This window comes from Canis lupus, chromosome 20, assembly GCF_003254725.2.
Source record: "Canis lupus dingo isolate Sandy chromosome 20, ASM325472v2, whole genome shotgun sequence".
NCBI lineage: Eukaryota > Metazoa > Chordata > Mammalia > Carnivora > Canidae > Canis > Canis lupus.
In genome coordinates, this window is record NC_064262.1 from 19,671,029 (window position 1) to 19,683,499 (window position 12,471).

General features: G+C 45.8%; 1 long non-coding RNA gene across 1 annotated transcript; it reads right to left on the reverse strand.

Moving 5' to 3' along the window:
- Window positions 1-735: 735 nt before the first annotated feature.
- LOC112666078 (uncharacterized) lies at window positions 736-12,374 on the reverse strand. The gene is made up of 3 exons (XR_003140722.3): window positions 12,107-12,374; window positions 2,732-2,783; window positions 736-2,255 (listed from the first exon to the last, which is right to left on the reverse strand). It is a non-coding gene; the product is annotated as an uncharacterized LOC112666078 (long non-coding RNA).
- Between the last annotated feature and the right edge of the window lie 97 nt (window positions 12,375-12,471).

The window sequence follows — 12,471 nt, forward strand, 5'->3', positions numbered from 1 at the left end:
GTCTAGCTTTGAGGCTTTGAATGCCAGAACTAACATATCCTTCTAGATAATATTCTACTCTGGCTTTCTTTTTAACCAGGATCCTGTTGTCCCCAATCAGAGCCAATAATAGCTAACATATTTTTAAGTCTTCTCTGTGCAGGCACAGTGCAAAGCACTCTGCATGCATTAGCTCATTTAATTCTCATTTATTAAGGAGGCACAGAGAGGTTCAGTGACTTGCCCAAAGTAACACAGCTAATAAGTGGGGGAACTGGGATTTGAACCTGGACAGTCTGACCCCAGAACCCACATTCTTAAACCTGTAGAGTGTAAATGAGGTAAGAGATAGCTAGTTTCCCCAAACGCCCATGTTCTTGGCTTTAGTGTGGGGCCAGCTAGTTCACTATCACTGCAGTGGAGCCAAAAAAACCTTTTCAGCTCCCCAACTAAGAAATGAACATTGAATCACAGCGCCCCCTAGCTTACATAGCAATTCTGATTGCTCACTCGAGGGTCAAGCTGGTGCACAGAAATTTAAGACAAACCTTTATTAGGTACCCACAGTATGGCAAGCCCTACTGTCGGGCACTGGGGATAAAGAGCAGAATGGTTTCCACCTTCCAGGAATTCCTTCCAAGTCAGGAGAGCCAGAGCCAGAAGTTGTGTTGGAATAACGAGAGCTAAGATCTGGTGGAAGATGTGGATGCAGAGCCCCTGGGACCCTGTGGGGGAAGGGATTTTCACAGGATCAGGAAAATGCTTCAGCTCTCCTCAGGCTCCCTACCCTGATGCCATGGTGAGCCCTCCTGCCTGGTCCCAGTGCCTTGGCCCTTCCTCCAAAGTTTGGCGCTTGCAACTTACGTGTCTCCCTGCCTCTTCCCTCAGTATGCTCCCCTGTGGCTGCTTAGCTAATCTCAGAGCCTCATTCAAAGCCAGGGGCTAATAACTCCTGAATTTTTAACAAGAGTTCTCATGCTGTAAACCAGGGATCACAAACATGAACGGCTGAGGGTCAGGGAGATAATGTCAGTGAACTAAGCAGGCCAATATTTGCATGTTAAACATGCAGGAATATCCTTTACTCCCACAAAGACAGACTCTCCCCTATTTTTTTCTGAAACACATTGTCTTCCAGAATGATTTTTCTCTTTTCTTTTCACTTTTAATAAAAATCAAATACAGAAAAATATTTCTTCAGCAGAAGAAAAATGACAGTACATGGTGATAAAGGCTTACTTTCACATGGAAGACTAAAGGGGCTGGTGACTTAGGCTGCCCCAGAAGCAAGTTCTGAGAGTAGGATTTGAGAGCAGGTAGTTTATTTGGAAGATGACTCTGGGACATGTTGGGAGGGAACTGGGAACCAGGACAGAGAAGGGAAGGCAGCCAGTCAATAAAAGGGGCATTATGGAGTGAGTTCCCGCTCTGGACAGCTGGGACGCAACCTCTGGGAAAGGTGCCCTCCAGGTATCCCATCTAAAAATGGGAAACTGGGATATTTATACATCAACTCCTATCAGTTGTTGTTTGGGGTCTTTTGGAGGTAGTAGTGCTTTCACTCTCTAGCCCCTCTGGCTAGGCAGTTTTCAGAGGACCAGAGAAAGCCCTCAGGCAAAGAGACATAAGTTCTGGGACTTAGAAGTCAGGTCATTGGGCCCCAAATCAGCGAGACCCAAGGGTACAACAATGTGTGTGACAGGCATGGACCATGATGAACTGAAGCAGGCTAGCAGCCGAATGTTTCCAAGCAAGAATGTGGCCCAAGGTTGCCAGACCTTCTGATTTCTCAAGAAAAGCTGAACATTTCGATTTTTAGGTGAAACTTCTCAATTCTCAAAATGTTGACAACAAATCTAAAATTTTAAAAATCCACCGTAGGAATAAATCAAAGCATGCCTGTGGGCTGGATCTGGTTTACAAGTGGCCAGATTATGAAATCTGATCTATCTATCCTAAAGGTAGATCAGATCTTGGCTCCAGATGGTTTTTGCTCAAGGCAAGTTGTAAAGATGAATTCTGAGAAGGTAAAGTGGTTGTATTAGTTAGGGAGTAGAGCAAATTGATGTAGTAAGAGACTCCTCCAGTAGAGAATTTGTAACCAGACAGAAGTGTGTTTCTTTCTCATGCAACATGAGAAGTAGGTGGATGGTCCAGGACAGCTGGGTTGCATGAAGTTGTCCAGAGACCCAGGTTCCTTCTATCTTGTTGCTCAGTTCATTGTCTTCATCTATGTGGTCAGGGCCAGCTAACCAGCATCCTTATTCACATTCTAGCTAGTAGAGAAGAGAAAAGAGAAGCCCAGTCAGTCTCAGTAAGTGCACAGTTCACTTCTTCTCACATCCCATTGGTGAGAACTTCACCACATGGTCATCTTTAAGGGATGCTCAGAAATGTAGTCTCTCTCATTGGCCATCTGTTCAGTGTACAGTTGGTGTGTTTGTGAGGATTGTATAATTATAGAATTAGAGGAGGGCTGATATTAGGGAACAGTGAGAAGCCTCTGCCACATTGAGGGGAGGATCTGGAAAAGAGATTGAACTTCAAGCCACATTGAGGCAGGATCTAACCGGGGGAGATTTTTTTCCCCACAGGAATGAGGAAAGTCTGGCTTTCCTCATTAGCTCTCTTTGTTTTGCATTGGTCAGTCATGAAACCTTAGAAGAAACCCTCTGAAACCTTAAGAGAAGATTAGCCCAACCTGGGAAAAGTCCGTTATAATGTGAAAGAAGCAAACATAATAAGCACCTACCAGATACAAGGGGCTTTCACATATGGGATCTCACGTAATCTTCACAATTATCCTATGAAAACAGTATTATTATTATTTCCTCACTTTGCAGAAGAAAAACTGAGGACCAAAGAAGCAGGTTGACATTCAGGCTCTCTCACTAGGGTTAGAGCATGGGCACTGACCAATCAGAGCTGCCGTACAGATTTGTCCCATCTAAGAAGTAAAGGGCCTTGGCCAGGTTTTGAAATAAGGCCCATATGACTGCAAAGCTCACATTCTTTTCACTGCAATCTGATTTCCTTACACCAGCTGCTTCCCCAGAGACAGCAACAGCAAATCTACTGGGTTGTTGAGAGGGTAAACAAACCGTGATGAATGAATCTCCTCTCCTAATATGAATGCCTTATTGTTGTTATTCCTCATGCCCTGACAGAGTATTTACAGCCTCTGCTGCTGCTCTGCTTCTATCTGGTAGATTAAGGAAACTCAGAACGCCAGGCCCCAGCAGAAAGTTACAACTGGGATTTGAGTTAATGAAGAGTTGAAGGTTCAGCAAGTGGCACTTGGCTTCACTATTAACCTGGACAAGGCCATTAACTCTCCTGTAATTAATTGGCTTCTTCCCTGACACCCTATTGCCAGAGAAATAGTCATATGGGTGTACCCCACAGTAAGCAAGCCTACCTATGAAAACAGACTTGGTGAAAAGAAAAGTAGAAGATAATCACTTAATTAACTACAAAAGATTTTGTTTTTGCAGAATGGGATTTCTGTATATCTAGTTTCCAAATAATATTGAAAGTCTGATTCTGGAAGAAGGGGAGGTTACAAAGATGCATTCGTTCCCTCCAGGTCCATCTGAGAATGTTCTGGAATAGATTAGATTTCTATTTCTAGATTTCTAAGAACTCTGCGATGATGTATAAGAGGGGACTTGTGAAATCTGAATTAGGTTGGGGGTGGTTTGTGGTGGATACATTCAGGGTAGCTGCCATGCCCTGCCTCTCCTCTGAGTATCTAGTCACTCACAACCCCACTGGAAGAAAGAGGTGAGTCTAAGCAACCATGCCTATACCATGTGACTCTCACACCCCACCCCTCACCACTAACTGGATCCCAGGTAAACTGAACTGGTATCAATCCATAGGCTCCAACCAACTTCTGCCTTTTAAAAATCTGAACTGAGAGACATACCCCTCCAGTTAGATAATGGTCAGTATTTGGACTAAGAACACAGAGAGGCTGGGCAGCCCGGGTGGCTCAGTGGTTTAGCACCTGCCTTTGGCCCAGGGCATGATCCTGGAGACCCGCGATCAAGTCCCACGTCAGGCTCCCTGCATGGAGCCTGCTTCTCCTTCTGCCTGTGTCTCTTCCTTTCTCTCTCTCTCTCTGTGTGTCTCTTGTGAATAAATAAATAAAATCTTTAAAATAAAAAAAAGAACACGGAGAAGGAGGTTGAGGGACTCTCATGCCATGTTCACTTTCTTAAGAAAGAGGAACGAGAGTATGCAAGGCTGTAAAGGGAAAGGGGAAATGAGCTGACACCCAAGCAGTGGCAGGGCCTGGCTTCCTTAATTTCCTGTTGTTGGGTGTCTGTCCATGGGATTACCTGTTGCAGCCTTAGAATGAGCATGTTCTCCAAGTTCCCACTCGGGGGATTCCAAACTGGTCCTAGCTTGTCCACCTTGGTCAGAGGTGGAGACCTGTTTTTATGCCACTGCCTGCTTTCAGTAGATCTAAAGGTCCCCATGGCCCCTCTGTCCTGAGAAGCTTTTGTCCTGGCCATTGGTTGGAGAAAGGGTGTTGTCCCTGGGACACATCCTTGCAAAGTGGATGATCAATAGGGTTTGGTGGTCTTTGTCAGATAAGGGAAATGCTTCGATGTCGACTCAAGGAACTCTCAGGTCTTTGGAGCAATGCTGGTAGAGGCTGTGATCTTCATTTCCCCACTGTGCTGCCCTGAGTAAAAGAGGCCTTTGCTGTGTTTCCTGATGGAATAAGCAGCTCAAGTGTGGCTGAGTTGGATTGGGAAGTGAAGGTAGGAAATGCAGTCCTCGGGATGCAGCAGGGATAAATCTGTTGTATACAGAAGGGCTGAGTGAACTGCAGTTAATGACTCGAATGTTAACCCACCCCACTAAGCTTGGGTGGATTTCTGTTACTTGCAACCAAATGTGGTGTGCAACATACAACGTGGTAGTCTGCCCATTGCTTGTCCCTCTCTTCCTTCCTGAATTTCTACAGGAAAAAGAAGCCCTATCTGGCTATCCAGGAGCCTTGGAAACACCATATCCAGATTTACTGCATGGCATCAGTAATCCATCAATCAATCAAAATCCATCATGCCTTGGGATTTAGCACTTGTCCTTGGTAAATTCATAGGTCTTTATAGACATAACTAACTTGCATTTCAATATTAAGTTTCTTATCAAGGGGGTTAGCTGTCCCCTTGACCTCTTTATCTGATCCCTTCCTCCTTTTATCTCTTCTGGTTGAGCAGCCTCTCTCGCCAGTCCTTGCCAGTCCTTTACCCTTCCGTTAACAGCATTCATTGTGTAGGCTTTGGTCGGTACTTGCTATGTGCCAGCCACTGTGGTAAATGATTTACAGAAAACATGCTGTTTAATTGTCACAAACCCCTAGGTGGTAGCTACTAATGATTATCCCCATTTTACAGATGGTGAAATTGAGAGGCTAGGTCACTGATCTGATTCCACTGCCTGAGAGTTTTACCACCTTGCTTTGTTGTCACTCTGGCTTCCCTGGAGTGATAGTGAAATTTCTTCCCTTTATTCTCAGTGGCTGAGGGGGAGAAGGCCCAGGTGTCCTGCCTGGCAGCAGGGCCCCCAGAACTTGGCTTTTCTCTTTCCTCCTTCCCAGCCAGCACAGCTGCCAACCTGGAACGTAGCCCTTTCCAAGAAAGCCCAGGAGAGAAGCCAAATGTTGACTCACCTGCCAGACACAGGGATACCGCAGCCAAGATGCCCCGGGGCCCAGGCAGGAGGATTGGCAGGGCAGGCCCATGGTGGGGCTCAGAGACGCAGCTTTATGGGGCCCTTCAAAGGGCCAGGCCCTCTCTCCTGACTGCTTTAAGTTCCAGCGGCTAAAGAGATCCAGATGGGCTCGTCCCCCTACCCCCCTGCTCCATCCTGCAGCCTTGGAAGTTTCTGAAAGAGACTGTCTCCTCCTCATTTCCATTTGGGTAGCAGAGAGGATTCCAGGAAAGCCCCCGTGATTTTCTGCCCACACCTCCCACCCCGGTGTGCACTCCCCACAGGATCCCTAGGACTGAGAATGTAATGGATGACACCACCACAATTAGACCGAGTTACATGATACAGTTAAAAAGGAGGTAATCCTGGTGGTCCCATTCAATCACAAGGGCCCTTTAAAGGCAAAGTTTTCTCTGGCTGGTGGCAGGAGAGCACATGAGAGGCTCAAAGCTGGAAGGTTTGACCCACCCTTTCTGGCTTGGAAATGGAGGGACCCCAGTAGCAAGGGATGCAGGCAGCTTCTAGAAGGTAAGAGCGGCCATCGGCTCACAGCCAGCAGAGAACCAGGGACTTCAGGCCTACAACAGGAAGGAGTTGAATTCTCCCAATGACGAACATGAACTTGCAGGTGGATTCTTCCTTGGAGCCTCCGACAAGAACATGGTCCAATGGGCACTTCGACTTCAACGTTTTAGCCTGAGCAGCAAACCCAGCTGAGGTGCTCTTGGGCGGAGACCTACAGAACTGTCTGGTGATGGTGTTGCTTCAAGTTGGTCAATTTGTGCTAATTTGTTACAAAACAATAGGAAACCAATACACGGGGGATACTTAATAGGCTTCTCAAACTTCACAAGGCTGGCTGTTCCCCTTCAGACCTGCTCTTCATAGCCCTCCCCATCTGGTTGAGGGCAACTGGCTTCTTCTTGGCTCAGGCCCCAAATCTTAAGGTCTGCCTTGACTTCTCTCTTCTTGGAGACCCTATGTTGATCCATCAGCAAATTCTTTTGACTCTCTTTTCGTAAAGTATCCAGCCGTTGATGGTGCTTCACCACCCCACCCCAGTGTGTTGTCTTTCCTCTCTGCCGTGGCAACTCCCAGGTTTATTGTAGCCATTGGGAGGGAGGGTGTTCCTGGGCTGTGACTGACTCCCCTCCTCCTCAGCTTCAGTGCCTCACCCCTTGGGGCAACTTGATGTGTTCAAATTCAGACACCAAGCCGAGGGTGGCAGAAGGGGAGACTTCTATGCTGAGGCCTAACAGGTAAAGGAGGGCAGGACTCAAACTCTGGCCACCCTGGCCTGACAGCTGGCTCTGACAGCTCCCCTATACGTTTCTGGGTAGAACACAGTTATCACCCCGGAGGAGTTCCCAAGCCTGCTTCAAAACCAATTATGCTCAGAAGTCATGCTGTGCACTATTTCCCAGGGATTGGGATTTTATTTATTGTTCAAAGTTTTGAGCCAAGAATGAAAAAATATTGTTGATGATGACTGAGGAATTCCCAGGAGGCCTAGAGGAACTTACAGGCAGCCAGTCTCCTGGAGGGGTTAAGATTCATAGCTGTCAAGTCAGCCAGAGTATGAGTCCAGCTCATCCTTTCTAGTTGGGTTTCTTGGGGCCTCAGTTTCAGTGACAATTAAATGAGATCAGTTTTCTTTCTGTTCAAACCTTTAGCACAGTACCTGGAATACAGTTAGTGCTTATTCAGTGGTGGCTATTATGCTGATATGTTGTCTAGAATTTATTTCTAAAGCTAAAGCATAGATAAGATGTTGCGTGTGCTTGCATGCGCGTGCAAGAATGCGTGTGTGCATGTGTGTGTTAGCTTTCATTGATATTGTAGGGGCAGTTAGCTAACATTTGAAAGATCACAGTCCCACAGTCCAGAGGAAGTTACCATAAGTGCTCCAATTATCTGTCTTAGCCTAGCACCCATGGGTGTGTTAATTAGCATAATGGATTTCTAACATGGTTTTTCATTGATGAAAATAATGACATTCAGGAAAAGTAGATGGCTAGAAAGGTTTATGGTGTATTTGCTTTGCCTGAACTTTGCAAATGAATCTAGCAAGACCAGTTGCTTGCTCTCTTGGAAAGGCACTGTGCTCGGACGTCCAACCAGTCCAGTGCCTGGTTGTTAAAAGGTTGATTTTATCACCTGCCTGAGTAGGTTAGCTAAATACTGCACTGACAGTACTGTCACATCTGCCTCAAATGAACTTTTCATGTGAGAGGCTGTTGAAGTGTCTAAAAGGACAGCTCCCTGAGATGTCCCCAGGCTCACAGAACGGGTCGAAGGGCTGTGTATGTGTCTGCTTGCTAATCACTATTTACTTTTTGGTGGAATTCAGGCTGAGATGGGCTCTGTTTGTATCACATCATCTGGTGAGGAGATCAGAGGAGCAAACCTGTAGCCTCCGTGGACTTCTGACTAGTGGAGCATGTGGACACCACCATCAAATAACTTGTAACTCGAATAGCCAAATTGCTTAGGATGGTTTGCAGTGATTGCTTTCAAATAAGTAAGAGAATTACAGTGGAATCAAGGAATAACTGGTTTCCTATAGCTTAGGAAAGACATGTTATAACAAGAAGTCAGAAAATTGTGAGAATAAACCTCTGTATAGAATGTCCTGGGGGTAGAATTCTGGTACTGTTTTAGATGCAGGTAAAACTTAAAAGAGGGTATGTGCATGTGTGTGTGCACGGGTGGGCACACACACGCATATACACACACAAGCACGTGTAGAATGGAGGAGCAGTTAGATGATAGGAAGTGAAGAAGGTGAGTGGAGAATTCTGGTACCATTTTTCTCCCAGGAAAAGGAAGGAAAAAAGCCATGGAACTTTCCAGAAATGGTTTAGCTAATTGAGATGAGCTAGCGTTTGAGCCTTAGACCAGGATTCCAATGCTGCTTCTCTTTCTTTCCAAGTGATTTTAGACAAGTTTCTTAACCTTGCTGAATCTGTTTCATTATTGACAAAATGAATAGAAGCATACTTTGAGTAGTAATTAAGGTGAATGGACTTGAAACCACTTAGCAAAATGAGGCACAGAGTGAGCTTCCAATAAATAGTTGCCTCCCTGGATAGTTAGAGCACCGGGGGTTGTGCACACAGTGTCTAGGTTACACCAGCCAACAGGCATATACATTTCTTACCTAGAACTTAAAACCTAGCTGTGATGATGAACTTCATGGAGGTGTCTCATGAGAATCCTCTGGAGTGTCTGTTAAAAATGCAGGTCCTAAGTGCCATTCAGGAGGTGTCAGGGAATCAGTGGGTAGGGCCAGGAACCTGATTTTCTTGAGGAGGGGGAGGGACAGAGGGAGAGGAAGACAGAGAATCCCCAACAGGCTCCACATCTAGTAGCAGAGCCCACTGCGAGGCTCAGTCTCATAACCCTGAGATCATGACCTGAGTAGAAATCAGGAGTCGAATGCTTAACCCACTGAACCACCCAGGCATGCAGGGGACCCAATTTTTATTTTTTATTTTTTATTTTTTAAAATTTATTTATTTATTTATGATAGTCACACAGAGAGAGAGAGAGAGGGAGAGACACAGGCAGAGGGAGAAGCAGGCTCCATGAACCGGGAGCCCGACGTGGGATTCGATCCTGGGTCTCTAGGATCGCGCCCTGGGCCAAAGGCAGGCGCCAAACCGCTGCGCCACCCAGGGATCCCGGGACCCAATTTTTAAAAAAGATTTTATTTATTTATTTGAGAGAGAGAAAGTGCAGGGAGGAGGGGCAGAGAGAGAAGAGAGAAGCAGACTTCCCAGGGAAGTCTCCCCAGGAGGGAACTGGACATAGGGCTCCATCCTAGGACCCCACAATCATGACCTGAGCCAAGGGCAGACGCTTAGCTAACTGAGTCACCCAGGTGCCCCCGCAGAAACTCGACCTTGTGAAGCTCCCCAGGTGACTCTGATGGGCAGCCAAGTGGGGGAAATACACACCCACAAATTCTCTACTATAGCCTCGGGTTTGAAAAAGGCTCCTTAGTCATATGTCTGACTTGACTGCACCCACATTTGTGGGAGGCACTGCCTACTGCATAGCCTGAGCCACTCCATTGCAATGGGGGCAGGAGAGTTACCCCTTGTTTTGCTTATTTTATAGGCAGTGCTCATCTATCATTATCAGAAACTTCAAAGACCTTGCTGAGCTTGAAATTGACAGGCTATAACTTGCATTACGCAGTCTTCAGTGGCTAAACCCTCTAAACCTGAGTAATGCCCTTCTCTTCAGATCAAGGACTAAGAATGATGAAAATCTAGTCGATGCTGCTATTGTTTGGATGAGATTTTAGACTAATATTTCCTGCTCTCCTCCCCTCCTTAAAATCATGTGTTGTGTCTTCATTTGCCTAAAAAATAATTCCTACTCATTGTAGGAAATGGAGGTAATACAGCTTTGGCACAGAATAGAGTGTGAAAAGATCCTGGGGATAACCATCATGAATGTCTTTGCTGTATTTCCTTCTAGCCTTTTCTCAAGGTATATGAATACAGTGTTATTTTCTCCCCCACAAACTTGAGATAGCATTTGTGTGCTGATTTTTGACCTGCCTTTCTCATGTTTTGTTTTTTTTTTAAAGATTTATTTATTTATTTATTTATTTATTTATTTATTTATTTATTTTAGAAGAAGAGAGAAAGAGAGCAACTGAGGGGAGGGGAAAAGGGAGAGAGTCTTCAAGCAGGTTCTTCTGCTGAGTGTGGAACCTGACGAGGGACTTGATCTCACAACCCTTGAGATCACTACCTGAGTGGTGACCAAGAGTCTGGTGCTTAGCCAACTGAGCCACCCAGGTGCCCCTCATGTTATAACAGGTTTTAAAGTAAAAAAGTTAGTGATATTGTTTCATGCCAGTAAATAATCCCCTACCACAGTGGTTTTCACAAAGGGGTCCCGCAAAAGCCTCAGGGTTCTTAGGAAGTGCTTAGTGGTCACCTGATGTGGGGAGGAGGTTGGGGTGCTGGAGGGAACAGCTAAATAGATGGGGCTCCAGCCCCAGAACCCAGTTTTAGTTAAGGCAGCTCCCTGGTTTCTGTCTATCACTGGAGGAGCCATGTAGGTTTGCATCACAAAAAGATTTGGAGGCTTAAAAACTGTGAAAAGCACTGCCCTAAAATCATAACAAAACACTTTCAAAAATCTGGCTTCTGGGATCCCTGGGTGGCGCAGCGGTTTAGCGCCTGCCTTTGGCCCAGGGCGTGATCCTGGAGACCCGGGATTGAATCCCATGTCAGGCTCCTGGTGCATGGAGCCTGCATCTCCCTCTGCCTGTGTCTCTGCCTCTCTCTCTCTCTCTGTGTGACTATCATAAATAAATAAAAATCAAAAAAAGAAATCTGGCTTCTTTCCTTCCTTTTAAAAAATTTAAATGAAAATGATTCCTTAAAAATTAGAAAACAAATATTTGCTAATTGTTCTTAAAAGCCCAAGTTTTTATTATGTGCTTTTTAAAAAGTAAACAAACGATATATCCAGTACAAGTTTGGTGAAAAACCCATTCTCATATATTCCTACCCCTAAATATCTAAGGAACTCAGTACTGCAGTACTGCCCAACTCCAGGGGGCTCTATTCACAAAGAATACCCAGATAAGAGGCACATCTCATTCCAGACTCTTCTGTCAGTATGAATTGCCTTGAGTTGAGGTACTATGGAAACCAACCCTGGGACTAGGATTTGAGTACAAATGGGTTTTTTGTTTTTTTGTTTTTTGGGAAGGTAATGTATCCTACTTTGTGCCTGGTTTATCTGGGACTTGGGGGGTTCCCAGGATGAACGAACTGGTCACTGTATGGTGGGAGGTAATGCCAGGGAGCACTGATCAAGCAAGGAGGAAATGAGATGAGCCAGGAAGGGCAGCTGATAAATAGGTTAGCTCTGTGGACAGCTAGGACTCAGGCCTTTTTGGGACCTGTAGGGAGCACTATCAAACACCCATGAGAGGTATCCCACTTGGGGGGCTTTTCTCCACCAACATGAGTCCCTCACTGGCTGATACTGGGAGTGCTAATTCTGACTTGGGCCTGCCCACCTCCCGAAGGCTTGGAAAGGCCTGGGCAGGAAGGCAAAGGCACAGGAATGCCAAGGAACAGGGGCAGAGCAGCAGAGCATCTGTTATGAGACTATTTCTGTGCATATATTTTTTAAAAGCAATAATAAGATCACTTCATTGTTGATTTACTGGCACCTTGATTTATGTAAGGTGTCTAAAGGAAAGCCATTATACGCCACAAATCTAATAATGCAGTCACTTCAAGGGACCAGGCTTGGAACTGCCCTTAGGTTGGTATCCCAAGGCTCAACATGTAAATAACCAGCCTTGGAACCGGATGAAATATAATAATAGTAGTAGTAGTAATAATAATAACAATAATAATACCTCAGATGAGTTCTCTCCTGGATTCATATCAAAACTGCTGCTGAACCATTAGAAGAAACTACTAACAAGGCAAGTCTGGAGACTCTAATTGGTCCAGCGCTGCGGTCAGCCCAACTCCCCCAGGAGCGCGCTAATCCCCGGGACTGACAGCGGCTGGACCAGCCCTGGCGGCGGCCCTGACCACCCTGGAGCCGCCCAGCAGCAGGTGCGTGCAGCCGCAGGCAGCGCTGCCTCCTCCCTCCGCGCTCAGCAGCTTCTAGATTGCTCTGTCTAAACAAGGGAGCAAGGAATAAGTGTTCCTTTTGTAACCGCGTCTCCATGGTTATTTGACACGTGATCGTCTTTTTGGAATTCTTGGCAAAACC